Raw genomic sequence first — 12187 nt, 5'->3', positions numbered from 1 at the left:
AAAAAAATGAGGCTTTCTGCTCCTGTAAAGATTTACAGCCTCAGAAACCCTATACAGGGTCACTATGAGTCAGAAGTGACTAGACAGCAGTGAGTTGTTTCTGGTTTTGCTAAAAAAAAAAAAAAAAAAAAAATGCCTAGTGGTACAGTGGAATGACCTGGACAGTAATGGGATTGGTGTTGTTTGCTTTTATGCTAACTAATCAAAATTAATCTGACCACCATTTAATGCTGAATGCATGTTTGAAATCCATACAATGAGATTAGAAAAACCTGGCTGATGACCCCTCCATTTTTTTCCAGAAATATGAAGTGCTGGCATGAGAACCAAAAAATCATACCTGCTATTTCCATGCAGTTGTTACTAGCTACAGAAAATCTGGATGCAGAAGAACCCGATCTGAGTAAAGAAAGCATAGGAGTCCAAAAGGGGCATACAGTAATAAAGGTTAATCATGTCTCGTTGTTGTACTTACAAAGTTACTTCAAAATAAACCACAGTGTTTTGGTTTTCATTAATGCCATAAAAATCACTCATATGAACTGACTACTTCAATACCTATTAATCACTTCCAGCATTCTCTTAGGTAATTTAAACATGTTTGCTATAGTTTAGTGGTAGTGGTGGTGGCTATGTACTGTAGAGTTGGTTCCAACTCATAGCCACCCTGTATAGGGTTTCCGAGGCTGTAAATCTTTATGGGAGCAGAAAGCCTCATCTTTCACCCATGGAATGGCTGGTTGATTTCAACTGCTGATCTTGCAGTTAACAGCCCAGCTCATAATTCACTACTCTACAAGTGATCCTTAAAGTTTCATTGTTGTTAAATCCCAATGAGTCAGCCCCAATTCATGATGACACTGTATAGGGTTTCCGAGGAGTAGCTATTGTCTTTGAACCCCCAGCCTTGCAAGTAACAGTGTAGTCCTTATCCCACAGCACCATACCAAAACTGAGTAGTGCTGAGCAAAGCATGCATAAAAATAAGAAGTTACCGTGAACCAAAAAATACCAAAACAAGTTGTCATCAAGTTGATTCTGACTAATAGCAAGTAGTGATGGTGCAGTGGTTAAGTGCTTAGCTGCTAACTAAAATGTTGACAGTTTGAACTCACCATCTGCTCTGTAGCAGAAAGATAGGGTAGTCTGCTCCCAGCAAGCTTTATAGTGCTGGAAAACCAATGGGGGCCTTTCTATTACTGTATCCTATTGGGTCACTATAAGTATGAGTGAGAAATAAAAAAGAAAAGCTTATCTTAATTAGTCTTGCATACTTGCATTGACCACTATGCTCTAAAAGAATGATCTATGTGAGATCATACTGACAATTGCAGCTCAAAAGGTTGGAGAGGAAGCTTAAGGGCAGTGAATTAAAGACAATGGAGGTGAAATAATTTGGAAAAGGATAATGAGAATAGTAATACAACTTGAAGTATGTCATTAGTGTCACTCAATTATTGTACTTGTGGAAATTGTCTATGACTCTATATTTTCATCAAAAGAAAGGAAAAAAAACAACCCACCTAACATCTTAGAACTGAAAGGAAATTTATGAGACTACTCAGACAAACTTCACCTTATAAAGACTCCAAGTTCAATTAGGTTAGATGACTAAACTAACTTATAAAAGCTTTTAAAAATGACTAGAACGTTTATTTATTAACATTGTTGTCATTAAGTGTCATGAAGTTGGTTCCAAACTCGTATGGACTCCTCAGAGCACCAGGGCTCTGAGGAGTAGCTGGTGCATTTGAACCACTGACTTTGTGGTCCAAACAGACCTTTTGATCTAGTACAACCCATTTTATTTCTAATTTCCCAGTTGTGTAAAAAATTTAAAAAAAAAAAAAATCTGCTAAGTTTTCCCCAAATTTGCTATTTTGACAGCCAATAGCTCCATTTTAGCAAACTATCAGCTGCTCCGTAGGAGAAAGATGAGGTTGTCTGCTCCCATAAATATTTACAGCCTCGGAAACCCTGTGCAGGGTCGCTGTTAGTTGGAACGGACTCCACGGCACAGAACCACCATACAACTGGAAAAGCCATGTAATTCCACAAAATAAGATCAATGTTGGTAACTTGGGTAAAGCCAAGGCAGCACTTACTCTGGTAGAACAAACCAAAATTTACCTTCCTTAGTACTAGATGCCGTTAAATATAATGCTTTCAAATATAGAGATTTTCAAGACATCCTGTAAAAACAGACAGGTTTGATCAAGACTGTGTTTTTCAAGCTTCATGTTAAGTAAAACTTCATTTTAAGCTTTTATTTTGAATTGAGTGAAATTACAGGGCAGATCATCAGTTTTACATTCAACAAATCTTATACTTTATTTCATTACAATCCCCGTCAGTTAACAGTATTTCTCTCTATTCATTTTAATTCCTTTTTTGTTTTAAACACTCAGGCATATAAAAATACACCACCGAATGGCACATTCTGCAAGTCTGTCTCTTGTATTCTTTTATCTATTCATTCAAGTAATTCTGAACATTTGTTATGTACAAAGGGCTTCACAAATTTGTGGGAAAATAAATTATTTGCCAGTGCTATTTTTCCACAAATTTTTTGAAACCACTTCATATGTACTGTCTATCAAACTAGAATCTAAGATGACAAAAAAATAAACAGAGTCATGAGTGGAGGATCAGGAGGACCATTATCTTTTATCTGTGGGAAAGTCTCAATGATTTTTCAATATGAACTTGAAGTAGGAACATACAAGGGAAATCATAATATATGGTAACACCAATCATAGTATTGAAATCTTATTCTAAATATACAGAGGTAGGAGTAATGATGCTTTACTAGAAAATAAAAATTTCCAAGGAAGCAAGATTTGAAAACCCACAAACTTCCACAAAGCAGAGCATTCTAACCTTCTCATTGTTAGCATCAGGGCACAGGTAACAGTTTTTTCCAATACATGCTCTATGAACCCGCAGCTTTTATTAAACATTTGATTCCTGCCGTCTACTGAGTACATTTTATTTTGATTGTTTAAACAAGAGATGGATATAAAGTTTTTAAACAGAAGGCAACTGGAAAACTAAACAAAAGCTGTGAAGTAGTACTGCTTTACAGTGACATGATCTGTGATTCAGTTCTTTAACAAAGTAGGTTGACACCAAGCAGAACTAGAGTGATTCCTCAGGGTTCTCCCAGTTTCTCCTAGTAACTCTGGTCTTACAGCCAATCCTTGTAAACCTATTTGTTTTAAGTACCATCGAGTCACTTTTGAGGAATGGCTGGTGGGTTTGAACCAATGACCTGGCAGTTAGCAGACCAGTGCTTATCCTACAGTGCCAAATATTTTGTTTTTGCTGTTTGTTGTTAACTGCCTTCAAGGTGGCTCACTCTTGGTGATTCCAGGCATTACAGAGAATTGTTCCATAGGGTTTTCTTAGCTATGATCTTTACAGAAGCAGTTTGCTAGGTTTTTTTCTTCTGCAGAGCTGCTAGGTGGAATTGAACCATCAATCTCTCAGTTAACAGTCATTCACAAACCACTTGGAAACCCAGCAAGTTATCTGTTTTTTTCTTAATTTTCCTTATGGTTGTTGTTGTTAGGTGCCATCGAGTTGGTACCGACTCATAGTGACCCTATGTACAACAGAATGAAACACTGCCCAATCCTGGGCCACCCTCATAATTGTTGCCACGCTTGAGCCCATTGATGCTGCCATTCTGCCAATCCATCTCGCTGGGGGTCTTCCGCTTTTTCTCTGACCCTCCACCTTAACAAACATGATATCCTTCTCCAGCGACTGGTTCCTCCTGACAATATGTCCCAAGTATGAGAGTTGCAGTTTGGCCATCTTGGTCTCCAAGGAGCACTCTGGCTGCACTTCTTCCAACACAGATATGTTGGTTCTTTCGGCAGCCCATGACACTTTCAATGTTCTCCTCTAATACCATAACTCAAAAGTATCAATTATTCTACAGTGTTCGTTATTCACTGTCCAGCTTTAGCATGCTTATGAGGTTATTGAAAATACCATGGCTTGGGTCAGGAGCACCTTAGTCCTCAAGCTGACATCTTTGCTCTTCAACACTTTTAAAAAAGTAATTTTTCCTTGCAACAACATAAAAAAAATATTTATTGCTTTCCAATTCTCCACTCTTAAATATGTACGTGTGTATGTAAAAATTATTACGGTTTGACAATTCATAAAATGTTGTAAAAATAGTCATTCATTTTAACCGAATACTTTTGTGCCTAAGATGAAATGTCAGAGATCACTGTGGTAATATTAGTGTCACAAATAAGGAAATGAACCTCAACTCTGCAACAATATGGCCCGTTTGGTAAACAGTGGTTCATTCAAATGATGGGACATCATACAGAGGTTACTACATAGTAGTACAATAATATCCCCCAAATTTAGATATATCATTTTAAAATGACAAGGCAAAATAAATATTTTTGTCATTGTTCTTTAGTGCACTGAAATCAATTCCTATTCACAGAGACCCTGTGTAGAATTTATGAGGAGCAGTTGGTGGGTTTCCACTGCACTGCTGACCTGTGGTTAGCAGTTCAGTGCTTATCCTACAGTGCCACATTAGGACTCCAAAATAAATAGCTGTTGTTGTTGTTAACTGCTGTCGAGTTGGTTGTGACCCATAGAGACCATCTATAGGGTTTCTGAGGAGCAGCTGGTGAGCTTATAACTCAAACTGATGTGGCAGTCCAACACACTAACCCACAGTGCCACATCTGTGATTATCAGTGGATTGAGACCTCATATGTCATTTAAATACTCAGCTTGATATTTGTCACAATTTATAATTTTTTTATAATGTTATTTCTTCAATTCAAATAAACACACAACAAGGTTATTTTAACACAATCATCTGTCTGATCTTAATGCCAAAAACTAACTTGGGATGAAGGATTGAATTCTAATTTGAATTTTTGTTACCAACCAATTGATAACAATGAGGATGCCAGTTGATAAAGATGAGGGTGTTAGGAAGGAACATTGTTGGATCTGAATTTTCTTGCAAGCATACCTTTTAGGCAGTCAAATGTTCAACTAAGATGTAATTACTTTTCACTTACCTTATTATTTCAGCTTAAATGCACTGAGTACAAGAAGCTTTGTACATGCAAAGTTGTTTCATCAGTATAATAACTATGAGGAAGGAAACATTAGTTAAGAGGCATTGGTGTGTCACTGGTAGAATTCTTGTCTTCCATGAAGAACAGCCAGTTTTGATTTCTAGCTGTTACACCTATGTGTAGCCACCACTTGTATGTCAGTGCAAGCTTGTGTATTGCTATGATGCCGAACAGATTTCAATGGAGCTTTCAGACCAAGAGAGGTTGAAAGAAAGCCCTAGAAATCTACTTCAGAACAGCAGACATGAGTGTAAGACCAAAACTCTTTTAATCAAAACATCTGATCACCAATTGATGATGATACGTCAGAACAGCACAATGCTTCATTCTGCTGTGCATAGGGTTGCCCTAAATTGGGAATTCACTTGATGGCAGCTACCAGTAATAATATACACTATTTTCTTTTCAAAGATGACTATAATGAAACTCATGGAAATAAAGTAACGTTATCTCAAGAATACGTGGAGTTTTGTTGTGGTGATGCGGGTTAATGCTCTAGACTGCAACATTTATTTGAAACACAGGATTGGCTATTCAAGCTCACCAGCCGCTCCTTGGAAACCCTTTACAGGGTCACTGTGGGTCAAAACCAACTCATTGGCACTTAATAAAAACAACAACAACAATCTTAAGATATTTAAGTGATGGAACCAGACTTCAACTCAAATTTATCTACCTCCAAAGTCATCAGGTCTACCCAGAGCAAGCACTTCACTTGATTTAACTAGTGTACGAAACAGTAAAAGTCACTTTTATAGCCTCACACTCATTTGTCACTGAATATTCCTCTTCTTTATGGAAAAAAATGTGTCTATGTAGGCAGAAATAGGAAGAAATATTTCCACCCTTAAAATATTGTATATATACTACAAAATTAGTATATGCAAATGACACAACCTTGTTTGATGAAAAAGAGAACTAAAAATACTTTCTGCTGAAAATTAAGGACCATAGCCTTCAAGTATGGATTGCATCTCAATGTAAAAAAAACAAAAACCCTCACCACTCTATTTATCACATCATGATAAATGGAGAAAAGATTGAAGTTGTCAAAGACTTCTTTGCTTAGATCCCCCATCAACACACATGGAAGAGGCAGTGAAGAAATCAAACAAAGTAATGCATTAGGCAAATCTGCTGCACAAGCCCTCTTTAAAGTATTCAAGACACTAAAGTGCACTTGAGCAAAGCCATGGTATTTTCTGTAGCCCCATATGCATGTGAAAGTTGAACAATGAATAAGGAAGACCATAGAATAATTGCTTCATTTGAGTTACGATGTTGGAGAAGAATATTAAAGGTACCATTGACTGCCAGAACAAACAAATCTGTGTTGGAAGTACAACCAGAATGCTCCTTAGACGCCAACATGGCCACACTTTTTCTCTCATACTTCAGATATGCTATCAGGAGGGAACAGTCCCTGGAGAAGGACATTGTGCTTGGTAAATTGGAGGGTCAGTGAAAAAAAGGAAGACTCCCAATGAGATAGGTTGGTGAATTGGCAGCAACATTGGGCTCAAGTGTAGCAGCATTTATGAGTCTAGCACAAGACAGGCAGAGTTTTGCTCTGTTGTACACAGGATCACTACGAGTCAGAACTGACTCAATGGCATCTATCAACAACAATTTCTTGAAAATTTTTATAGAACATCTCTCTGCAACAAAAATTATACTTATTATTTTGTGTTGTTACTGAAAAGAAAGAGGAAATTTTCCATAACCTGCTCTTACCATCAACAATTAAAATATTCTTGCCATTTTTAAACAAATTTTTCTTATGGGTAAATATTTCTATAGGGAAGCAAATATGCAACTATTTAAATAAAATTACTTCCTTGTGAAGGATAATGGGGATTTTCCTGCTGAAAAGAAGAGTGACAATTTTGTCTTCAGAAGTTTGAGAAGCAATAAGACATTTAAAACAATCCCTAGTATAGCTGAAAAAGCTATTACTTACAACTCATTGAATAATTTCTAGATGGCATTATATACCCAGACATATTTGCAGACCATGAATTTTATAGAGAGTTTATACATATGTGTTATTTTCTTTAGCTGTACCTAGGTACCCAGGTATAGGAGGAGATCAACCAGTTTATTATATTATTCCATATAATAAGAGAGTTTGTTTTGTACTCTCTTCAGTGCAAAGGAGATGATGACTTTGGTAAAACACTGATTGAAGTTAGGTCATTTGAAGATCTAACTAGATAAAAAGAGGAGACATGGACAAACCAAAGGGGTTTATATGTACTAAGAATATAGTAATGTAATACAGGGACTGGAGACTCATTAAGAGAAAATAATATGTTTATGGGAATAATAAGAGTAATATGATATAATGTCAAGAATGAAATATCTCTGGGACCATCAAAGGAGAAGAACGCAAGTGGAGTGTGAGACCCTATCCAGAGAAGCAGCAATACCAGAGTTGGAGGCAGAGATGAGGACTTGGAGACAGGGAGCAGCTGAGGACACTGGATTCATGGAAAGAGAGGTACTGGGTGCTGGTGGCCAGGAGACAGGTTTCCAGAATGTGCCCTTTGGTTGTTTAAATTATTACATATTCCTGAATGTTTCTATGTATATCTCTCAAAAAACAAACAAAGAAACAACTGAGGGAATAGAAGCAAATACTTTTGAATGATGATGCATGGAGGAGATTGTAATCATTGCAATGAAAAGATGTGTAAAGTCAATGTTCTCCCATGTAAACTATCATTCAGTTCATGATAAAAACTTTAAAAAATAGAATGAAATATCTTTTAGTATAACATTCTGGGTGATGCCAATTTATATATGGCTGGAAGAGAGTGGGAGTGTTAGTTATTCAAGTTAAATATATCAAAATGGTTCTTGAAATGACTCAGGATGATGGCAGTGGAGAAAAGAGAATATGCCTTAAATATAAAAGTCATGAGTAAAAGTAGCTAAGTGCTTAAAAGATGACATGAGATTCTCTTCAATTGAATTAGGTGGTGACTTCAGTTCAACTTTATATTCCAAATGTGCCTTCTACCATATAGCAGAACAATACATGTCCTAGATATGGTATGAAGGTATGAATATAGCAAATGGTTCTTTTCTTGATATGAATTTGTAATAATTTCCCTACCTGTGATGTTTTTCCAGGACCATCATCCTTTGCAGTGAATATTTTATACCACTTTATACCATTTAACTAAAAATTACTTGTAATTAAGGAATTAATTTTAACAGTTTAAGAAAGGAAAACAAGAAACCAGAGGATTCACTGATACTGTCATGTGTGTTATAAAAAATCAGCTATACCTAAAAATGTGAAACAACCTATTTAATGCTCATTTGTGAAATAGGCAACTGATACATAGTACTTTCTACTGTATTACTAATATGAGACTTAGAAATAATACTACAGTAACAAGACTACAGTCATGGTTCTGTATCCTTGGGTACCCCCCCCCCATATGCCCAAACCCACAGATGCTCAAGTATGTTATACAGAATTATGTTGTATTTACATATAAACCTATGCACATCCTTCCATAAATTTTTAATTATCTCTATATTAATAATCTCTAATACAATATAGTAGCGTAGTGGTTACGAATCAGGCTGTGAACTGTAAGGTCAGCAGTTCGAAACTACCAGTGGTTCCGCAGGAGAAAGATGAGGCGTTCTGCGTTCTGCTCCCATAAAGATTTACAGCCTTAGAAACCCTGTGCAGGGTCGCTATGAGTCGGAATCGACTCCACGGCACTTAACAACAACAACAACAACAAATACTATATAAAATAGCTGTAGTAGCACAGTGGTTACGAATTGAGCTGCTAACCTCAAGGTCAGAAGTTTGAAACTATCATTAGTTCCATGTGAGAAATATAAGTCTTTCTACTCCAAAAAAGACTGACAGGCTCGGAAACCCTGTACAGGGTCACTGAGTCAGAACTAACTCCATGGCACATAACCACCACCACGAATACAATATAGTTGCTTTGTAAATAGCACTTTATGCTCTCTGAGCCTTTGATTGCATGTGGCTGGTTGAATCCTAGAACATGAAGGGTTGACTGTATAGGTCCTAAACAAACAACCTCAAATCTCAGTGGCTTAGCAAAATAGTTATATGATGCTTATTTTGTTGTTGTTGTTGTTGTTGTTGTTAGGTGCAATCGAGTCAGTACCGACTCATAGCGACCTTACACACAGCAGAATGAAACACTGCCAATTCCTGGGCCAACCTCACTATTGTTGCCACACTTGAGCCCATTGATGCTGCCTCTTTGCCAATCCATCTCGCTGGAGGTCTTCCACTTTTTCTCTGACCCTCCACTTTAAAACAAACATGATATCCTCTCCAGTGAGTGGTCCCTCCTGACAATATGTCCAAAGTATGAGAGACGAAGTTTGTCCATCCTGGCCTCCAAGAAGCACTCTGGCTGCACTTCTTCCAACACAGATCTGTTGGTTCTATGGGCAGCCCATGGCACTTTCAATATTCTCTTCCAACTCCATAACTCAAAAGCCTCAATTCTTCTACAGTGTTCCATATTCACTGTCCAGCTTTAGCATGCATATGAGTTTATTGAAAATACCATGGCTTGGGTCAGGTGCACCTTAGTTCTCAAGCTGACATCTTTGCTCTTCAACACTTTATAAAGGTCTTGTGCAGCAGATTTGTCCAATGCAATACTACCTGTTAAATGAAAGTTGGTCTTTTTATGTCAAGACAAGAACCAAGAAACCATGTTGAGTAGTTTGACACTGTAATTCATAGGTTTACCATGAGTCAGAATTGACTTGATGGCAGTAGGTTAAGTTTGGTTTTTATCTGAAAGTTCAATTTTAGGAAAGGCTAGCTACAAAATCTGCAGAAGTAAAAGCTGACTTTCTTACTTGTGATCTCTAGAGTCTAACTAGATTGTTGCTACAAATAAGCAAATGGCATGAGTATAGTTGGTTGAGTATAGTATGGTTATTTTATTTTCAGTTGACTCCTTTCCAAATGATGGGGAGTATGAGAATAATTCTGAATCTTTTATTTTAGCTCTGCATTTATGTTCCTACTTCCAGATTTAGGATCTTAATAACCTAGCCCATTCTTGATTCTGTTGTTTTGCCAATACTTTTTCAAATTAATTGTTTCATACCCTTAAATTAATAATTACATTGTTTATTTTGCCTATTTTTTAAATTTCATATTCTCACATTCTATGCTTGGTGTGGTGCTGAAGGTTAACACACTGGACTGCAAGGTCAGTTTGAACTGCAAGGTTGACAGTTCAAATTCACCAGCCACAACTTGGAAACCCTATACAGGGTCACTATGAATTGAAGCCAATTCAATGGCACTTAACAACAATAAACACATGCCTGAAGTACTTCTCAGTTCTGATCCTGGGTAAAAATACTGAAAACAAAATATCTCTAGGGGAATGGTTAGGGAATTACTAATACATTTAAATCATATAATGCAAAGTCGGTTTGAACTGCAAGGTTGGCAGTTTAAATTCCTAAGTTGCTCCTTGGAAAGGCTATATAGGGTCGCTATGAGTTGCCATGTAACAAGAATGTGTGGTGGTGATGTTCTAGCCAGTCAGTTCCAACTCATAGCAACCTTGTATGGAGTTTCTGAGACTGTAAATCTTTATGGGAGCTGAAAGACTCATCTTTCTCCTGTGGAGAGGCTGGTAGATTTGAACTCCTGACTTTGTGGTTATCAGACTAACTTGTAACCCACTATGCTACATATTTTTGAGAAGTAGGAAACAGATAATGGTGATAGCTGAGCAATGTAATAAACATAATTAATGTCACTGAATTATACATGTGAAGAGTGTTGTAATGGCAAATGTTTTGTGTTTTGTTAACACACATAGATAAAGACTAACATCTCAAGGTTGAACCAATAGCACATTAATCGTTCCTTCATGAAATTGCTAGCAATTTCCTCTCAGTTTTTTGTTTGTGATCTATCTTAGATATTAAAAGTCACAACATACAACATATAACCTGTATTTCAATTATTTTCCAATTATAAAACCACATAATGACAAAATATTATATATGCTCAATATAATAAACAATATTTGTATTATAATATTTGGAGTACATACCCAGTATATGACCTCTTTAGCATAATTTTACAGTTTCTCATGGGCCCAAGTCCTAGTAATGTGAACTAGTGATCAGTGGAAATCTGTTATATTCATGATAGGGTTTTTTTTTGTTTGTTTGTTTTATTACTACCCACATACTTTGTCAGAAAGGCAATTATAAGACCATTCATTAGGCTACAATGTTAGCGATATTCCTGCATAAGGACATTATTTTTTAACTTTTTATTGTGAATTGAGTAAAGATTTACAGACAAGATCACCAGTTTTGCATTCAACAAATCATGCATTTTGTTTCCTCTCAATGACTGCAATCCCCTCCACGCAAAAGCAGTTACTCTGCTTCTTCATTGTGGTTCTTATTTTTTTTCCACCCACCTTCCCATCACTCTTCAATGTTAGGAAAATGTTGCCTTTTTGATTTTAAAGACATAGCCATTCCATGGTGAGTATATCTTACTAGGGCTGTTGGTCCATAAGGGTGAATTTCTTTCCAGACCTGAATGGTGGTTGGGGCCCAGTGGCCAGTCTCAGTTTCCTCCAGTCTTTAGTCTTTTTTTTTTTTTGAGTTTTGTTCAACATTTTCTCCCTCTGTAGGACTTTGTGGTGGTAACTGGGGGTCATCTAGTTCTTCTGGTCTCAAAGTCATGGAAACCATATTCTTATGTTCCATTAATCCATTGGGCTAATTAATTCCTAGGCTCTTCTATTCTCATCACTCTTTTTTCTTCTGTACATGAAGAGATCAATAACATCACCTTAGATAGCTGCTCATGAGCTTTTTAGATCCCAGATACTACTCACCAAAGTAGGATGTAGAACATTGTCATTGAGGACTATGTATGCCATTGACCATGGTGTTCACTGAGATTATGGTCCTGAGCCCACAGGCCCAGTAACTTGTTGCCTTAAAATGTTTGATACTACTTAAATTTTCATAATTTTGCCCACTGTATACTCCAA

Source organism: Chrysochloris asiatica, unplaced genomic scaffold (genome assembly GCF_000296735.1).
Source record: "Chrysochloris asiatica unplaced genomic scaffold, ChrAsi1.0 scaffold00038, whole genome shotgun sequence".
Taxonomy (NCBI): domain Eukaryota; kingdom Metazoa; phylum Chordata; class Mammalia; order Afrosoricida; family Chrysochloridae; genus Chrysochloris; species Chrysochloris asiatica.
The sequence above is the reverse complement of the archived record's forward strand: the minus strand, read 5'-3'. Positions refer to the sequence as shown.